The following is a 6,780-nucleotide window of genomic DNA, read 5'->3' on the forward strand; positions in this document are numbered from 1 at the left end:
TTAAGGAAAAAATAAATTAGCTGGTTTATTTAAATAGGTCTTAACACACAGAATGACTTAAAAGTACAGCACAGAGAGCTGCTATTCTGTTCTATTCACCTCAACACACAATTATCCCAGCGCTGTCCCATGGCACTATCAAATCAAATCTGGACTAATACTGAATAAATGCAGAATTTTCTGTAGCCCACTGCATGGGATGTGCAGGATATTCCCAAGCAGCTGAGAACAAAGCTCTCTTACACGAAAGTCTCCCACTTCTGCTCCACAACCGATATTAGCAGACCACCTTTCCTAATGCAAGAATAACAGGAACCCCAAAGGGAATAAATATTGCAGTGGGCACTGATCCCCACACCAGGAATAGCACAACAGACCAGGCAGTAAGACACAGCTCAGAAGACAAGTCTGCCTTTGCCTGTAACAAAGATTCAAAGTATTTCATTAAGATTAGAAGAGGTTCACTAATTCCTAATCTGTTACAGATAGGTTATTGTTCTTCCCTGCATGAATCATTAATTTTATGCATCATTTGAAAGACAAATACTCTGCGGCAGGGAAGGTCTCATTTTGACTCTGCCTTACCTTCAGAGAAGCAAAAATCTAACACACAGCAACTCATTCAGTCTGAGAACTGATGTAGCCAGAAGCTGCCTTTAAAGCCTCTTTACCCACACCCACCTTGACAAGACTGCAGCATTATTTTCCAGTCACTGAGACAGCAGCACCTCAGACTGATGCTTTTCTTTGTACGCTGTTTTATGTCCCCTGAACATCCAAGTTAATTCATTCCAATTTCTGTATTACACAAACTTTCTCCTTTGATGCTTGCAGGTTTGTTTGTTCTTCAGAGGGATTTGAGAACGTAGAAGAGAGAAAGGGCTAAGAAATACCTTCCAGCTTTATGAAAGAATAAAGAAAATTGAAGCATTCTGCATTTCTCCCAACTGAGCAACAGGGTTTTATTCATTGTAATCATTCAAATTGTACTTCAGAGTACATCTAGAGTTTTTCCTCGACTTCCTTTTACCTCAACCTTCTTTGGTGTGTTTGCTTCTTGCAGTTGGTAGTTTCGCACAGTTCCATCTGTTTCTAACTTTGCTTGAAAGATTTCCCATTATCTCTCCCAATTGCTGCAAACGAATAAACCAACAGCTCATTCTTCTATATGCCATAGGTATGATTAGTGCAACTGTGAGGAAGGGGAGGAAAACATCAAGAAGTAGAACGTTGAGGTGTCCTTTCAAGTGAATTTTCTGTTGCAGAGAAAGCAGGCGGGTTCACTAAATGCAATTTATGTTGCAATCGCATTCTTAGGACTAAAGATATTAAGTGACAAACCCTATCACAGCTTACTGAAGCAGAAAAAGCTTTAAACAGACTTTTTCAGGCTGCCTAAAAAGTACTGAATGCCATAGAGACAGATTTGAGACAGGAAGCCAGCTACAACTTGGAAGAGAGATCAGCGATGAATGTGTTCAAAATACAGGTTTGTCTGGGAAACCTTCGTTATTTAAGATAATGACCACAGAAATTGCTTAATCATATTTATTTTCTCATTTAATTGGTATGAGGCTAAAAAATGATGCAACTTATCAATATAACCTGCTCCAAAGAGTAACGATTATTTACATAAATATACTAGTGCTTGAAAAGCTGTAATACTTGAAGAGATGAGCAACTCAAAGTAAGCAATAATAGAAACATTGCCAACCATGAAATCAGGAAAGGAAGTCTAAAAGACATCAATAGCAGCTTTCTGAAGAAAGATAGAAAGGGGAGAGGCCATGACCTATGCAGAACACCATTAACCTTCAAAGCCTCAGTAAAAGTATGATTTACTTAAAGAGAAAGTAAAGCAGGGAACCTCATACTGAAGTTCCAACTCCAATAATAAATCCAAGAGCAAAATCATCACGTTGAGAGATAAGTGGAAGTGCTTTGTGAGATAAACGAGACAACCAGACTGAATTAGGAGTTCAACTGGAATAAGGTACTCTATGTGTACTTACTATATTTTAATTCTTTGCTCACAAAGTCGTTCCAGCATGTGAAAAGACTGAAGTGTGAGTGAATAGCGGACCCCACAGCACTGTATCAACGTGTCCAACGTTCTTCATCTTGAAGAGCAGTTCACTGTGGTACTGCAGCATTTTATCCACTTCCCAGGACAAGTGTTCCTGCCTCCTCCTCCTCCTTCTAATTTGCCAAGGAATCATCAATACTCACCAGAAACCCAAAGGGCGTGTAGGATAGTTATTTATTAACATTGAAAATAAGCATAAATTTTCAGGAACTAAAAACTTCTCCAAATCGTTCTGCATACGGTACTGTTGAAATTAAAGAGGATGTTCAATACAACGGAAAGACCAAGCGTAATATTAAAATATGAAGTTGAGTGGAATACAGCTCAAGTTAATAGCAATTAATTTACATTAACTTGAAGAATTTAAATACAATTGTATATATTTTCTGATGAAGCACCATGTTCACAAGATCCAGTGAAGCATCTCATGACAACTAAGCTGCAAACCAGTTAAGCAGGTATAAAATAAGTTGGCAGCCTTTTATGTTTTAAAAATAATGAATTTGGTAGCAACACTTTCCAGAGGACTGGCTGAAGAAGGGTAGATTTCACATCTAATATATCCCAGTCGCACAACACAAACATCTGAATGTTAACCAATTTTAAAACTCTGTATACTTAGGAAAAGATCTCAGTCCTCCCATCATCTACATAGTTGCTACACTGAACTGATGTAAATACTGAAGATTGTTGGCTATTATTAAACAGACCTGCATATGTTATGTCTGCAAAATAATGTTTTGGTGTTTTTTTTTTCTTTTTAATTATTATTATTATTTTTTTTTTACAGTAGATATACAATTATAGTAAATAATGAAAGACCCACAACCTTTTACCTTACCATTTTGTTGAAATGTATGAGTTGAGCCCAAACTACAGCTAAACCTCCCCTTATCTTGCTTAGCCTAGATATTTTTATTCCCGGACTAGACATAAAACAAGAATGTCTAGTTTTAAACATCTGAGGTTCTTTGAGATGTCGGCAGAACGAGAAAGAAAAGATGCATCAATTCAGAGTTCAAGGTTAAAATATAACGTTTCATGTACAAGGACACAGACAGCTTGTTTATTTGAAAGCCCGCAAGCTCAACTTAAAATACAATCATCAATGTAGAGTATTTTGTTTCATATTACATGAACATCCACTTCATTCTCAAGACGCACATCAACTCGTGCAGGCAGATGAAATGTTATAGCCTGAGTGGATGAAATTAAAAACAAAAAGTTTCTCAAGTTTCACAAACTAATCTTACAGGCAAAGGAAGTAAATTCAGTATTTAGATGACAAGCATAGATGCACAGAGGATATGCAAACAGTTTTATCAACTCCCACTGTTAACACATCAGTTATCACCACCCCTAAAACTCAAAGGAACAACCAGAGCAGATCCTTACATGGGAATAACTATATGCTCTTCAAAATTTGAACGAAACGATGCCTCTCTCCACCTTCCAAAAGAACGTCCTGTAGAGTTAGATTAAAAAGATTGGCCTTCATCATGTGGGAAACTGAATTTAGCAGCTCCTGTGGCAAACAGACTGAAACAGACCAAAAGAAATTAAACTCCGCTAGCAGATTTCTTTTGTCCAGAAAGGAAAATCACCAAGTTGGGAACATTTATGTGAATTTAAAAAAAAAAAAACGCATCCATGGTCATGTTTCCCAAGGTAGCAGCAGACACTGGAGTCATCCCAAAAGGAATGGGGAAATGGGAAGGAATGCTTACTTAGATGGAAGAAAGGAATTCATTACCTCCTGAAGGTCTAACTGAGAGCAAAATTCTGGAGGAAGATACTTGAAGACCAACCCATTTGTGCTCTCTGCTTGCATTATGACAGATGTTCCTTGTGCAGTACAAAGGGAAGCTGGAGGAGACATCCAAATCATGTCTGACTTCTATTGTCAGACTCCTATGTCTGGGGAAGGACTAAGTCAGATAAGAAGTGGTAACAAACATTATGCATATAACGGAACATTAACAAATAAATGTTACATGTGTTATTAGTAGTATTTGGCTTAGAGATCCCTGAACAATGAGTATATAATTAATGTTTCAGGATTATTATGGGAAGTTAAATACTGTCAAAAGTCTGGAATATTTAGAAATTTAACTTCATGAACCGAAAGGCCAGTATTCACCATATTCAAATGCACTTTATTCAAGTATATAAAGTAGAATAGACAATATAGAACAGATGCTTTGATGAAAACATGTCAGCTGTACACTAGTATTATAGTTTTAAACGAAGCCAAACTTTACTTAAGATTCCTATAACTCATGGAATAATTCTTTCCTCTCCCACAAACAACGGCTTACATGCCAGGCTGAAAATAGATTAAACTAAAAAAAATTAAGATCAAATTGTCAATTGTCATGCAAGGTTTTCATTTAAGTTACTGTACGGTAATTTATATAAAAACAAAAATGTAAACCAGCTTCTTTTGCAACTGAATAGGACTTCTCATATTCTCTCAATTTATCATTAAATTATACTGACCTCCCACCTGTCAAAAGAATAAAGACATGGAAAATAGGAGTGTAGTTCCATAATATAAAATGGCAGCAAAAATTAGTTCAAAAGGCTTTGAAAGCCACATGAAAGCCATTTCTTCATAAAGAGTTATTTATATTTGAATACCTGGGATTATTCATTTAAAAATGAGTGCAGCAGAAAATGTAAAGATGCTCCACAAAGGATTTTCACATTCTACTAGAAACACCTCAAACATTTAAATACCTTCTTGTGTAAGAACTAACAATAATTTCAGAAACATAGCTGCAAAAGGGCAAAACAAAGATAACCGCCATTTATGGAATTCTAAACACTGTAGCTTCAATGTTTTCAGTGAAATTGGCAGTTTCAAATAGGAAAAAGGAAGATGCACTGACATCAAAAGAATCTGTTTAAAAGAACATGTTTCAGGTGTGGAAACACTTGTACTACATAGAAAGCAACTTCAAGACAGAATTTCGACTAAGTAAAATAACTAATATACTTCCTTCTAAACACCAAGGGTTTTCTTTACACTTGACTAAAAAGCTCATCTTGTTTGGTGGATTTGTCTGGGATGAAAATGATTTTGGCAAAGGGGCTTTTGCATCTCAACTTTGCAGACAGTGCTTTGAAACCGTCAAAGTATCCAAGGAGAAAAAAAGCAAGAGGATTTACAGAAAAAATGGTATTTGATAAATTAGGCCTCGAAGAACAAAAGATGCGAAGCAGTGAATCTTGTCTAGCTGTGAATATTGAGGTTTTCCCAATCCAATTCTCTTAAAAATAAAGTAGCACCCATGTTTTGCTTAAGTCAGCAACCTGAGCATTCAACTGACAGGATTTATTTCTTGTCAAACACCAAAAAACCCCCTATGTTAAAGATGCTGATATTACAAAGACAAGACATACTCAAAGATTAGCAAAGCTCACACAACGTTGATTTGTCTTAATTTATACAATAAGGCAGGTCAAGTCATTCAGCAGTCCTTTCTCTATGACTTCTCAGATGCATTCAAAGTGTGAAAGCTACTCAAAATGGAAAATACAGCATTTCCACCCTCCTCCTGTACTAGAGATGCAATAACATCTTATTTCACTGTATGCTAACAAAATCTTACACTAAAAACAGCTTCTGGGGCTTTTTGGGAGGTGAGGGTAGTCGTCATCTGCAGTTTTCACAATACTACCATATATATGGTTCGTCAGCTAGTGAGCACATAGTTACAATGCAGCAACGTCTGTTAGCACTGCTCCTGAAAGGCCAAGCCTTATTCCTTTCCCTCCCACCATCTTCCTCATAAACGTTTAACCTCACTGGTCAGACAGTTCAAGAAGTTTTCTGCTGGTTTAACTGGTTCAGTATGGACCGCAGGAAAACAAATGCTGACACAGAGGAGGTAGAATCAGGAACAGCAATAAGGTTCTACCAACTCCACTGTGAGCACGCAGCCATCAACACAGCTTTGCCGTATTGGGGAAAAAAAAGAAAAAAGGAAAAAAAAAAAAAAAAGAGACCAAAAAAAGTATTTCTACATTTATTTGAGATATTAAGCACCATTCCTTTTCTTTCTGGAGGAAAATAGCTCGTGCATAAGGAAGCTGAAGGCTAGCAGTGTCATGTGTCCATTAACCAGTACAGCACTCCACAGCTGTATATTACAACGGTATATACTATTTTTTACAGCACTTTATATGCACATAAAACTCCTTTTAATTTCAGCTGCACATACTAAACTCTCAGCAGTCTGCAAGTCGGTCACAACATGACTAATACCATCGGCAATTAAACTCTTCTATTTGTAGATCAACTAACAATCCTGGAACATCATAAGAACTGTCACAGCTCTCTAAATGTGATCACCTCCTTCTGTTACAATCCCTTCTCATTTTCCAAGCTTACAAAGTCTGCAAAGTAACAAACTCATTTTATTCTAAACCTGATTCAATCTCAGAGCAATGCTCATGCTATAGAGTAAAAGAGGCAAGGGGTAAAGCAGGAATTACCTTAAGTCTGCAAAAATATGAATACTGCAGCAGAAGCAAAGTAAGGTTGCGCATGCAATCAAATCCTGAATACCTGACTAACAGCAGCTTTCTTTTAACTGGAAACACCTGTGCATTTTCCTGATATTTCTGCAACAAAGAAGTAGAAGCATTCTGATCCCTTAAAGGATTATCAGAAGGACTGTGTTCTTTGA

This window comes from Excalfactoria chinensis, chromosome 2 (genome assembly GCF_039878825.1).
Source record: "Excalfactoria chinensis isolate bCotChi1 chromosome 2, bCotChi1.hap2, whole genome shotgun sequence".
Classification (NCBI taxonomy): Eukaryota; Metazoa; Chordata; class Aves; order Galliformes; family Phasianidae; genus Excalfactoria; species Excalfactoria chinensis.